Here is a 13969-nt window from a genome sequence, read left to right on the forward strand (position 1 = left end):
GGCCAGTTCTGTTTAACATCTTTATCAGTGATGTGGACAAATGGATGAAGTGCACCCTCAGTCAGTTTGCAGATGACATCAAGTTGGGTGGTTTGAGGGTAGGGAGGCTCTACAGAGAGACCTGGACGGGCTGGAGCGATGGGCCAAGGCCAACTGGATGAAGTTCAACAAAGTTCAGTGCTGGGTCCTGCAACTGGGTCACAACAACTCCATGCAACGCTATAGGCTTGTGGAGGAGTGACAGGAAAGCTTCCTGGTAGAAAAGGATCTGTGGGTTTTGGTCAACAGCCAGCTGAATATGAGCTGGCAGTGTGCTCAGGTAGCCTAGAAGGCCATTAGCATCAGCAATAGTGTGGCCAGCAGGGACAGAGAAGGGATCTTACCCCTGTACTGTACACCAGTGGGGCTGCACCTCGATTCCTGTGTTCAGTTTTGGGTCCCTCATAGGACAAGAGGAAATGGCTTCAAGTTGCACCAGGGGAAGTTTAGGTTGGATATTAGGAGAAATGTATTCACCAAAAGAGTTGTCAAGCATTGGAACAGGCTTCCCAGGGAAGCGGTTGTGTTGCCATCCCTGGAGGTATTTAAAAGTATATACATGTGGTGCTTAGGGACATGGCTTAGTGCTGGACTTGGCAGTCTTAAGGTAATGGTTGTGCTTGATGATCTTAAAAGTCTTTTCCAACCTAAATGATTCTATTATTCTATGATTCTAAGGTGAAGCAAAGGTTGAAAAGGCAGCCAGCAGCTATCAATTTATGAAACAACAATTTCAAGGAGTTCCTCCATGGAGACTGGCTGCTGTGTGTTTGCTGTCCTGATCAAAACAATTTCCATATAATCATCTGATTGGATATTCCTGCTGCTTGTCACTGCATTATTCATCAGATAAAGAGGACCAGCTGGCAATCTTTTGTCATAAGCAGGCGGTAATAGAAGTTCTGCCAATGATTCCCTGTAGCTATACAGAAGTGCTTTTAAGTTGCTTCCTCTAGAGCAATAAGGACTGTTTTTTGTCCTGTTGATCTGTCTCTAAACTTTTAATCTTCTCTACTTATCTTTGCCCAGGTAAGGAGAAAGGGTTTGGTTTTTAATGATGTTAGTGGGGTTATCTCCAGACTTGAGATCTACCCAACCCCATTCCCTGAAGCTGTGCATCACTGTACAAATACCTTTCCTGAAAATGTCTCTGGGGCAATGACAGAAATCTTGAGCTCTTTTTTGTAACACCTCCCATATTTCAGTACTGAAGGTCAATGCCATACTGAATATTCAGAAATATGGGAATTTTTGTGGATGCTGTAAAACAGGGTAAGTCAAGGTGGAAATGTCTGAGAAATCAGTAAGTCATTGAGAAGGCCTTATTTTCCCTTAGAAATAAAAATTACTTTAAAAACAATAGACTTTTCTAATATGTCAGAATTATAATTGCTGCAGCAATAGGAGGCCCTAATCGCCTCTAAGCTATCCCATGTCTACCAAATGTAATTTGAATTTAGGTGCTGATTCTGGCCATCTGTACTGTGGGTAGAGCAAGATGAGCCTGGTGTTGTATTTTAAGATGACTGAAAGGTGCAAAGTAAACAGTATCGAAGATGAAAAAGCAACCTGGAACTTTGAATGGGCTCTTTGGATCTGACTCATGATTTCTGCTTGACAGTGGTCTTTTACATTAGTCTAAATATGTGACATAAATATTCATAAGCAATCCTGATAAAACATGCCAGACAATTTTTCAGCTGTGTTTATAGATTCTTCACCTGGTTCCTTAAAAATGCTCCTGGTATGCTGTTAATTTATAGATTATGTTATCTATTATGATGGATTGGATGTAGTATTTCAAGATCTAATAAGATCATTTTTTGATATAATGTTTCAAGATATAATAATCAAATTTTTTTTTTTTTTGGTAATATGCACCTGTACTTGCCTCCCAGATATCATTCCTTTAAGGCCTCAGTGAATTTCAGTTTAGCAAGTACTTGATTTTTTTTAAGCACATGAAAAAATACTTATTCTTTAACAAGGGCTAGATTTGGTAAGACTACTTATGTTACATGGAAACATCCTAAGACTTTTTCTTAATTGCTTTGGATTTTTACTGTCCGGTGAGATGGACAATTTGACATTCTTTCAGTTCTAAAAGGGATGCTGTCTTCTCTGAAGGAAAAGAAAGCCTTGGTCTTTACAAGTAATGTGTGCAGCTCATTGTGCTGTTCTTCTTTGATTTTTCATTTGGTCTCTGTTTCAAAGTTCTTTTCATATCTACACTGCCAAAATGCTACTGTACCCTAAAACTTTATTATGGGGCTGGGTGGCTGTCTGTGCTGGATAAATTCCAATTTCTTTGTCAACAGTTGATTGTACCCTGTTTGGGATTGTGTCCGTGTGTGATCGCTATTGTGAGCTGGTTTTTCTTTAGTGTTGAATCCCAGAAATAACAAGATCCATTCCTTGGCTTCCTCAAAGCTGCAAAATCTCTCTCATGATGTTTTTGCAGCCTCTGTGTTTCATTTTGCCTGTTATTCATGTTTCTGTATTAGGATTTCACAAATAGCCTACTTAGCAGCTTCATTTAACTCAAACTAAACCACATCAAATGACTCAAGGATCACCCATTGTCAAGTACAAGATATGATAATAAAAAACAGCATTATATATGCATTCCTTGCAGGTAAAACACATAAAGCTTTTTGAGTATTTTCCAGTTCTGCAGTTCTGGAGAATTTAAACTATCCTGGAGCCTGGAGCTGCTCCTCACTTCCTTCACACAGTTCACTCTACCCCCTGGCAACATGCACTGTTCAGAATTAGATCTGAACAGAGAGTTTGATGTCTTCAGAGTTAAGTATGTCAGTCCTTTGACATCAGTTTTGTTACAAATGAGACTTAAACTCCCACTACCTATGTATTTCGTCAACTGCAATTTCATAGTCCTTTTAAAGAGGCAGACAACAGTGTTAGTAAGATCACAAATGCTATGTACAGAAGTGTTGACTAACCAAGCCTAGGACTTAACTAGATGCTGAAGCTGTTCCTTGTTTTTCACAACCAAATTTTAACCTTCTTTTAACTTTGGAATAATTAATATACATTTCCACTTCTGAGAAGTATGACTCTAAACAGTTTTTAAGAAAATCCAAACGTATTTCCAACTGGCTATCCCCCATCAAATGTCAAGTTAGACCAAGTAGTATAATTTTGACAAAAAAAAAAAAGACGGATGTGGAAGGGAAGGAGGAATAAAAAAATACTTCAGCTATTATATTCTGTGGAACTATCAAATTATATTACAAAGTAGTGAGGTTGTTTTGTATGCTTCACTGAAGTGCAGAAAACTACCATGTAGTTATTAAAATTATTAAAGTTAGTGTGAGGGTATAGGCTACAAGTCACACAAGAATCAATGACTCCACTCTTCAGAGTAGTGTAGATCCTGGACTCTTTTTGACCCGGAAGGCAGGAGTGGAATTCAATCCAAAAGAATGAAAAATTATTTGGAAAACACAGTCCTGTGTAAGCATTTAACATGTCATTTTTGGATATAATATTTAGAAAAAAAATCCCTGTATTTGTGTCCAAATCTTTAAAGTGTGATTCTATAATGAAATGATGGCACTGTCCTAAGAGTTCTTTGTGTGTGTTCAAAGGCAGACTACCTGACTTTTGAGATGACTTATTAATGGGTTTTGATGGTATCCCCAAGGCATTAAGAGACATGATTAAGTTCATAATGGCAAGTAAAAGGCAAAGGTATTTGGGTAGTAGGAGAAAAGAGTATCATGTGCTAAAAAAAAAAATCCAGTTTTAATTGTCTGTATTTTGGATAAATCAACTCAGTTATCAAGTTGCTTTGGCAGAAATGGTCCATACATCTTTTAAAAAGATTTAAATGGGCATACTGTTATCCTAAAAATCAGGTCCAGCAGTTTATTCCCTAAAATAGAGACTCTGAGGTAGAACATGTGAAGGAGATTATGGCAGAACTAAACAAGCATCTCTACTCACAGGGTGATGGGAATAACAGAGCACAGACCAGATCACAAAAGTAAGCTGAAACAGAGTGTGATTGTGTAGCTTTTATGGAACCAAGGTATCTGAAGGAAACTGAATTTGGATCTATTTTAACAGGTTCATATAGAGCTTTCTTCCAACTCCTACTCTGTTACCTGTGATCCCTTGGTCAATGGCAGAGCAAGAGTATCACCCAGTTCATAACCATGGGTCTGCAACTGTGTTAATCAGATGACATGTGAGAAGAAAAAAGCTTAGCAAATATTGATGGGGATGGCATTCTATTAGAGAAAACAAACAAACAAACCTCCCCAAAAATGTAGTTTAAGTCTACAGTCCTGGCCTGGATTTGGTGGGATCCCAAAAGTCCATGTCACCAAACAAGTAAGTGTCACTTAGTCACTAGAAGACTAGGAATGGGAAAACCTATACAGGCTTGTTAAAGGAGAAACACCCTGAAATGTTATAAAACTGCAGTGTGAGGTCTTGGTGCCCCCTAATTTGACTCTGTCCAGACTGCCTCTTTATCACCTACACATCCTTTGTAGGACACATAGGAAAAACTGCTTGGAGCTGGATCCTGGCTGGTGACTGGGGCTGCTGCTCTGCACCTCACTGTGGCAGGACATGGGCTGTACCCACCACAGGCTCTTGAAACCTCTGTGGAGAAACCATCATCCCACCCCTCCAGGGCAGTGGGGCTCCATTCTGGGCAAACTGGGACTGTTTGAAATGACCTCACTTGTTCCTCTGGTTCAGCTTTGGCATCACACAAGCCATCAGGCAGCAGCCCTGGGGTGCAGCTAGGGTCAGCCCAGACTCCAGGCCACCAGGGAAGTCCATGTTTAGGAGACAGGTCCAAGGTCAAGCTGGGAAAGAAAATAAGCAGGTCCATTGTGTTGGTTTAAGCCCTGCCGGGACCGGAGACCATGTTGCCGTTGTCCCTCCCCCACCCTCGGACACAAGTAGGGCACAAACCCCGGGTTGAAATAAGAATGAGTTTAATACAACCGTGTAATAAACAATCTGAACAACAACAGTAGCAAGTAAACAGTAATAACAGTGAACAAGACAAAAGATATACAGAGAAATACTTCAATGGTTCCAGACAGCCCCGTGCTCCCCGTGACCAAAGCCACAAAGTTCCTGTGCTCCCGTGCCCGGACCTGATGTCAGCATGGTATGAATAACCCGGCTGGAGATCCCTTCCCCCTCTCTGCTGGGGAAACTTAACCCTATCCTAGCTGAACCAGGACATCCATATTAGGCCTAGTGAGGAAAACAAGGGTTGGACACAACCCTGGCATGGCAGGGCCATGGGTATGAGCCAGGGAGGCCAGACAGGGGCATTAAGGACCACTGTGGGCTTAACTGTCCTTTGGGAGTATCACTTTTTCTGTTCCAGGGCAACATTGTACTCAGTGCTGGAATGTGCATTTCTTGTTTTGAATTCGTTGGTTAAATTAATCATAATATGTGTCTGCATAGGAGCCAGGAGTAGCCAGGTTCTTACCCCCTCAGAATACTTATCCCTCGCAAAATGTTGGAAACAACAAAGGTGGATTCAGTCCTGGCCTGACTGGGCAGCCATGACCTTGCAATACAGTAATATGCTGCGTTTACATCATTAATTTAGCTTTAACTACCTCACACTTAAACCTCCAGATTGCCTCTGTTTGCTTTGTGATGTTTCTGCTCCTGCTATAATTCTGTCACTGGAGAAATGAAGTGATATAATGACATTTAAATTAATTTAAACAATCAATTAAATGAATAAATTTAATTTAATTAAATTGATTAGTGAAATGAATTTCAGTAACTCAGATTCTGCTGCCTGTTCTAATTCGGTGTCCTTGGTACCAGGGCACATTGTGGTGGACTGTCTGATTGGCACCAAGAGGAAGGCCCCTAAGGCACTGGTGCAATGCATTAATCACCAGAGACCTCAAGAGCCTGTAACGTGCCTCAGGTGACTTGTTCAGTATCTATTTCTCAACACTATTTCCCACTTAACAGAATTAGGAAAATGCTAGAGGCCCTGGTTTTACTTTTTTTAAATACTAAAGGATACCATCAAGAACTCACTAGTGCAAGGTGTATTTATTGTTGAGTGTCTCCTGCCAGGTGGGTGACATGGGGCCTGTGCAGAGTCGTGTGCATTTGTTACCAAGTTTCTGTTTAGACTGTAAGTCATCCTTTTGATATCAGCACAATTCTAAGGATGTTTAGTGAATTTGAACAGTACCCTGTGCAAGTGTAAGGAAAACGCCTAAGAGATGCCTTAGAGCTGCTGAAGACCCCAAGCAGCACTTGTCAGCTCAGCAGTTGTAACAGCAGCATAATCTTATAGATTCATCTTACTTGTAAGGTGAGTTGAAAACACTTTGGGATCACATCACCCCAGCAATGGAGAAATTTAAAACCCAAAAATTTTTCTCATACTTCTCTTTAAACAAAGGTGAGGAATCTTCATAACAAAAATGCTGTTTAACGTAAAAGGCTGTGAATTTGTACTAAAAATATTGAGTCAAAAGTCATCTGGATCATTGCATACTGACTAGTCACTGAATTTTTGAAGAATATAAAGCATTTGTTTGAACATTTTGTATAGTCCTAATTGCTGTTATGTGCATATATACCCTAACTATTGTTTTATTAAGCATTTTGTGCCCAGAGTAAGATATAATCTCAGTAGTTAAGATTAAGAACAGAAGAAAAAGAAATGCTGAAGGCAATGAATAGAGATTAAAAAAACCAACGTTATATCTACATCACTGGATTAAGGAAGATCTAACAAGCTGCAAGTACAGATTGCGAACTTGCTAATGCAGACTATATATAAATCTAAGCTATACTTTCTGAAGCACACAAGGACTAATGTGTTCAAACATCTGGGTGTTCAAATATACTGCCAATACATTAACACCCTAGGGCATACAGTCTCCCTAATTTATCTCCAAGGCCATGCTTTGAAGAGGGGATGGGTGGAGGCAGAACTTTGTTATCACTTTAGAGACTCCTGCTTTATAATGATATAACTGTAACTGATGACCCCATTGAAGAATTTGTCAGTCAAGAAGTAATCCCAGATCTTCTAAACCCCAGTCCAGAGTCCTGATCTTTTCTCATAAAGGAAATTGTGTCTAGATTCTTGTACTCTGCATTCAAGTTTGTATCTTATAAACCTGAGGGATTTCAAAGTGGAAGGCAAATATATTCCAGACAAATTCTTGAAATGTATAGCACAAAACTACAGAATTAGGGGGTTACTTGTTTCCAAGGGTTATACAATATTCATATAGCATCACAGACAAGCCTGGAAAACATCAAGGGACTTAGAATACAGGAGTTGCCGAAAACAAGAAACAAAATAAAGCAGGAGAAAGGATGGCGTATCCTGGAGAGGTCTGATTACTGAGTCTGTTAAGAGAAACAGCATAACTTCTGACACAGTTTGAGTAGAAATTAAGGGCATTGAAAGGAGCTGGATGATGTCTCTCCTGAGACCTTTAGAGCAATTAGAGAAAGAAGAGGATCAGGAGATGTGTTTACAGATAAAAGACAGTAAGAATGCCTAAGACTTTGATTGTAGGATTAATTACTTGGATATCGATTTAGGTAACAAGTGTGCAAAAGCTAAGGAAGAGGTATGTTTGCAAAAATACTTCTAAGGGATGCTGCCTTGAAGAAATACATCAAAAACTCTGTAATATGATGCAATTTGGGGATGCTAAAACGTGAAATGAATGACAAGGTAATACCCAGTATTTCTCAATGATATTTGTTTCTCATGGATCTCAATGGAACTAGAACTAGATCTGCCATTTTTTTTTTTTCCACCCAGAGTTCTATCTTCTTGTACCCTTGAGTAATAGCTTGAAATAAATGGAACTATTGACAGAGTCAAGCACTGCACTGAGTGAATGAAGCAGAATTTAATCCTCGGTTTTCATTCCTACACTGGCCAAATTCCCTTTCATTTGTGTGCGAGTAAGGACAGAAAAAACACCTCGTGTTTTGGCAGAGTTATCTGTTAAACACAGACTTAAGCTCCATGCAATGATGTTTATATTTAAGTTAAGTATACAGAGGGGCAGAAAGCAGTGGATGCTTTTGTTTTAATTCAGTCCTGCAATTAAGTAAAATATAAACACAGAAGAGCTAAGACATCTGGAAAGAGGAGAGATAATGACAGGGCATGTGCTGTGGTATCTGAAGCATCAGTGCAGAAGGTATTTGGTAAGAGCCATTTGATAACTGCCAAAGAGATGCCTTCTGAAAGCTGAGCCAATCAACTCTGAGGCAGGAAAAGAGGAAAATACTTGAAGGGATAGCCATGATGAAGACTACGGAGGTGGATAATGAAGTCTCACACTGTGTATAAAGTGAAGATTGCATACAGACATTCTGGATCCAGCCATCTTGTTTGAAGCAGAGGCAACACTTGGTAAGTTATACTGCCAGTATAGCTTTCTCATGACAAAAATCTTGTGCTCAAAACAGCTTTTATGTACAACTTGTGCTTTCAGGTGAGAGTATTTATGCTTTTGTTCTTAAGAGCTTGCATGTTACTGGCATTCTCATTTATCACTCATACTATTACCAAACCCTATCTTTTGCAGCCACCATAACCTGATCCACAGGTGTGCTATTGTGTATTGACTCTCTTTCCATCAGTGAAATGCTTTTGTTGTTGGAGTGAAGTTTATTATTTTACCAGTAATGCCAATTCATTCCTGCCTTAACTTCCTTGCTTTCCAAAGGAAGCCAGCTTTGACACCATTATTATGTAGCATTTTCTTATGTTTTACCTGTGTTTCAAATAATTGCCTCTTTGGAGTATAATTTGGTCTGAGTTGGTGAAAAAATCCCTGTATACTTTTAGAATCACAAGGGACAAACCCTCAGGAAACTGATCATTAACCAAAATATACATTGGATCGCAAGAAGTGGTCACTGATGGGACTATTTTTTGGGTAAGTGTAGAGTTATACAAGACACTGTCTACCAACACTGAAAATGCCTTAAGGAGCTCTTGCTCTCTGTTCTTTTTTAGTGCTCTCATGCAACACTATGCCGCCCCTTCTTTGTGCCACTACAACTGTAACTATGGGGTTACAGCAGTGTGGTCCGGCTTCAGTCCCTCTTCAGCAAAAAAGAGAAAGGGTTATTTTTAAGCTGAATTATTTCAAAGAATCAGTTTGTAATGTGGTTTCCCAAATAGCTCTATGAACAAAACTGAAGAGAAGGGAGGAATGAGACTTCTGTGAGAGATGAGAAACCAGGCCTGTGAGAAACTAAAACAGCCTGAGAAACCAAAAGTTGAGGCTGATCGAAGAAATGCCTCAAACACTCTCAAGTATAAACTGTGAGTCACAGAGTGGATAGTGTGGAGGTCGAAGCTGATAAGGCTGCCCCAATAACACAGGATGCAGCTGAAGGAGGGAGTCCTGTGGAGACAGGACGGCCCTGCTCTGGGGCACCTGGCCAAATTTCAAGGGCCATCTGTCTGGTGAATGACCTTTGCTTCATTATCCATGAAATGCGTATTAAAGTTAACACCCCTCAATATGCTAATGAAGGCTAACATGATCGTGCTAATTACATCATCCCATGAAACACCTTACCTCTCCCCATACATAGGATATGTAGGTGTGTGGGTCGACCCAGGAGCTAGACCCAAGGAAAGTGGGTATAAATCAAGGGGGGGGGGGGGGGGGGGGGGGGGAATAAAGGGGGGGCCCAGAGAGTGAAGTGAAGAAGATGCGATGCAAGTGAAGAAGACAGCTGCCTCTTGGAACCCTCGCTGGTGGGATCAATACAGAAACCCAGACCGGTGATCTGTATTTCCCCATTCCCTCTATTTCCCTCTTTTCCTCTTTCCATTAAGAAATGCAAAACATACTGTATTGCTCACCACAGCTTGCTATATGCTTAGCCAATTATCGTGTGTTCGATTAGTACATGGTGGGTAGTTAATAAATGTTTGGACTTGGAGACTTGCTGCCCATTCCGTTGGGGATTTGCGAATCTGAGTCACTTGTCTCCCTCATCTGAGTGGGATGTGACAACCTCTTAGTTATCTTCATCACCAAATCATAGTTTAAGCATATCCTGACAAGGAAAGATTCTGTTGTATAATCTATATGCCCTGAGAAAAACTTTTACAGTTTCAAATGTTGCATTGTGTTGAAGCATCAAATGGGTTATGATGCAAAACTAATTTAGGTGAAAATAGTATTTGCTGTTAAATGCTCATACAGTGGTATTACATACTGCTGCTTCTATGAAATCCAGGACAGAATATTTAAAGTGACATTGATGTTAGAAGAATAGCAAGTGAGATGATGCAGCTGCAAGAAAATTAATATGCTGGTATGTATATGGTTATATAAGGTTATTTTATCTTACATATGTCTTTCCTTCCTAATATACCACTGGATACTGTCTTCCCCTATAGGAGAAAGGGATTAAGACTTCACATGAAGTCTTGAGCATTTTCCATCAGAGAGATGGAGTCATGGAGTAAACAATCAGCCCAGTTCCCAGACACAATAAAATAAAATAAAAAGATGCAGTAGAGTTTCTGGGGCTTGAAGATCTTCTAGCAAGTCCCCTACTTTCACATAAAGGATGTTCTGTAGTGCAGAAAGGCATTACAATAAAAAGTAGGTAGGCAGGCATGGATTCACTGTGGGGTAGAGAAAACGAAGGCTTGTGGTGTTGTCTAGACATTAATATCTGCTAGTGTGGCTGTGTGCTATTACGTACTGTAGTAATACCCACTGGCTGATCCCAGATTTCTCATGTACCTTGAAGAGAACATACTGTGCATCTTTCAACAGATTTTGTCGTACCCCTGCATCATAGGGCTGTCTCCCCTCATTCCTAATCTTTCTCTCACGCTCTAATCAACTTTGAATCCAAAGGGGATGCATGACTGAGGTGTCTACCACATACAAACATGCAAGAGATGGGTAAATGTGTAAACAGAAACACAATCTGAAAGTACCAGTATAATATCTCTGGAAACTGTCTCCCTACCCCAAACTTTGCTTAATATTTTTTTTCAGTAGTGAAAGAGGTCGTAAAAGATAGTGAGAGGAGAAAGTGCACTTGTGCAGGGCCAGATCCAAAGCTGGCATGGACCAAATTCTTTTGACTGTAGATCCTGGAGTTGTGCCGATTTACCCCAGGTTCAGGCAGAAAGCTTATAACTTGGTGCAGAGGTTAGCTAGGCACAGTGGATTGGCGGTGCTTCCTATCTGCAACACCACATTTGCGTGTTGAATTAACAAGTAAAACACATCAGGGCAACTAAGCAAACATAATCTGTGACCTACTCCCTTTCACTGGCACTTCAGTGAGATGAGCTCATTAAGGGTAAATCTGCTAACACTCATTTGATGTTGGCAGAAGACCGGTGCGTGGTGCATGCTGTCATCTTAACAGGAGATCAAGAGATATCCAGCTCTGACAACCCATTATTGCTAAATAGCAAATTTGTGTAGTTACTTGTGTTTCATGGAAATGCTTGATGCGCATTGAAAGAGACCTTTTGAACCCAAAGCTCATTAAGATTTTTTTTGTTTTACTTCATCAAATTTGCAGGCAGTCTGCTGTACAGCCCAGTTCTCAGCACTCTCCTGTCAACTGTCTAATGAATATGGATGTTATTTGTACTGCTCTTTTGGGGCAAAGGCCCAAATCCTGATGCCTGTGTTTCCTCTTGGCATTAACTAAATTTGCAGCAATTAGGGCCCAATCTTTTGAAATGTTGAGAGCCCTTAACTCTGCTGATTATAGCAGACTTGGCATCCTGACCAGAAAGGCCATTATGCCAGTGGAAATAAACATCTTGGCATGGGACTGGTTCCATGTAGTCATTTTTCCATCTTTCTGTGTACAGTTTCTGTTCCTAAATGAAAATGGTTAATATGTTTTCTTTCACTCTACAGCAGATTTGTAATAATAATTAAGTTTTGTTTGGGACTGATTTACTTTCATGATAGGCATAGATTTATTTATTTTTTATTGAAGTCTTAGTACAGAGAATTGATCAACTCCTGCAGGTGGATATATGCTTGGGAACAGCTCCAGTGCTTGGTACCTGGAGTTACATATTCCTACTTTCCCACTTAAATGTATCCAGCCTCAGCAGTGCCCAGTGGTTTTACCATCAAGCAGTAATCAAATAGTAGTAGATTTGAATGGAGTTAGAAGAACCTTGTAACATAGGAGTGTCCCCATTCTTATGTCTGGTTATAAGTAGAACCCACTTTTATTCTAAGAATACCAGCTGGTATAGAAGAACTAGTCTTGAGTAATCTCAGCTGCTAAAGAATAACTTGAATGTGAATTAGTACTGCACTCAGTCCTATATAGTTAATTACTGTTATATATGTTTCTTGAGGATGAAGTGTGTAAAGGGGTAATGTGAATGAAATGTGCCCTGCCACAGCTTCTGGTCAGTTCTAAGTATGTCATACTGTTTGCATTAAATATTATATTCCATGGGACACTTGTCCAGTACATTTTGCTGCTACTACTACTGAGAGAAAGACTGAACTCCAGACTGAACTAGACTCTCTGAGACGCAGATACACGTTTTGTTATGATAACTCTTCTGCAGTGTGCTTTCCTCCAGCACATGGGAGAGGTGGGTTTTCAGTGGCAATGTATTATGATTTATCAATTTTCAGCAGTTAGAGCCCTTAAAATAAATAAAAGGGATAGATGAAAGATGTAACATTGGACCAGAGCATTTACTGCACATTTTGGTAGACTTCAAAATGATCAGTAAGTGATACAAGACTTGGGAGACATTTGTGATAGACAGCAGTTAATGCTTTTGAAACTGAAAATACAACAGTTACAGGGTGAAATTGCATTGTCAGTGTTGGTATATATACATTGACAAAGCAGGCAAGACTGATTTTCAACTGGACAAGTGTAAGGCAGTCATCAGCAGTCACAAGCAGTGGGTAAAATAGGTCAGGATCAAGAAATTGTGTGGAGTATTCACCACTCAAACATCAGGTGGTTCTGACATACTTAATCTCAACACACTGGCAGAGATGTTAGTTAAAGGAAATGTAAGTGAAAATTGTTTACCTGACTGCTCTACCCTGTGCTAATAGTCTTTCTTTCCCAAATATTTTACTGACTCGCAAGTTTAAATAAATAAATCCTTTAAATCTTAGGTGATACTGGCTTTTACCTTTTCCTACGAGTGAAAAGAAACCAAAGCCTGCCATTCAGTTCTTCTTAGATTTCAGTGGGCTTAGTGTGAGGATACTTCTAACAATGAGTCTTCTTATTGAAACAGCTCAGGAAGTTGGACTGAGGGATAAAGATACGGGTTTTTAGATATATATATATTTTATATAGAGAGAGATAAATATATAGTGAAAATATGCTGATATGAGATTTAAATACCAAACCCTATAAGCTAATAACTTATTAGGCATCTTGTCCTTTATAGTCTCTTTTTTTCTTTTCCATGTGGTATCTCACAATATAATGAAAAGCATAGGCATTTGCATTTTAGACTTAATTTTAGATGGCAGCTCAGTAATAATCAGTAGCATGGATTATGGGAAAGATGGTCATAAAGCCTTTTCAAGGCAAAGGATTTCAGAGCCTTTACAAGACTGGTTAACAGGGACAAACATCAAGCCACTGGCATTCTTGTATGCAACAGAACTGTGTACAGTGTAGGGAGGACTTTTATGCCATGTCTGTAATCAGTAGAGTTCCACAGAAATCTTTATTACAGTTTAGGCTAAAAAAAAGGTGATAGCTGACCTTTGGTTGTTCACCTTGTTCCTCCTCATGAGATCCATCTGGTGTTCTTAAATGTGGAGTGGATTTATACTTTCCTGCCCTGTTCAGTCAATTGACCAAAAGGTTCTAGTCAGAGAGAAAGTCTACTTGGAAAAATTAAAAATACTTA

This window comes from Athene noctua, chromosome 6 (genome assembly GCF_965140245.1).
Source record: "Athene noctua chromosome 6, bAthNoc1.hap1.1, whole genome shotgun sequence".
Taxonomy (NCBI): Eukaryota; Metazoa; Chordata; class Aves; order Strigiformes; family Strigidae; genus Athene; species Athene noctua.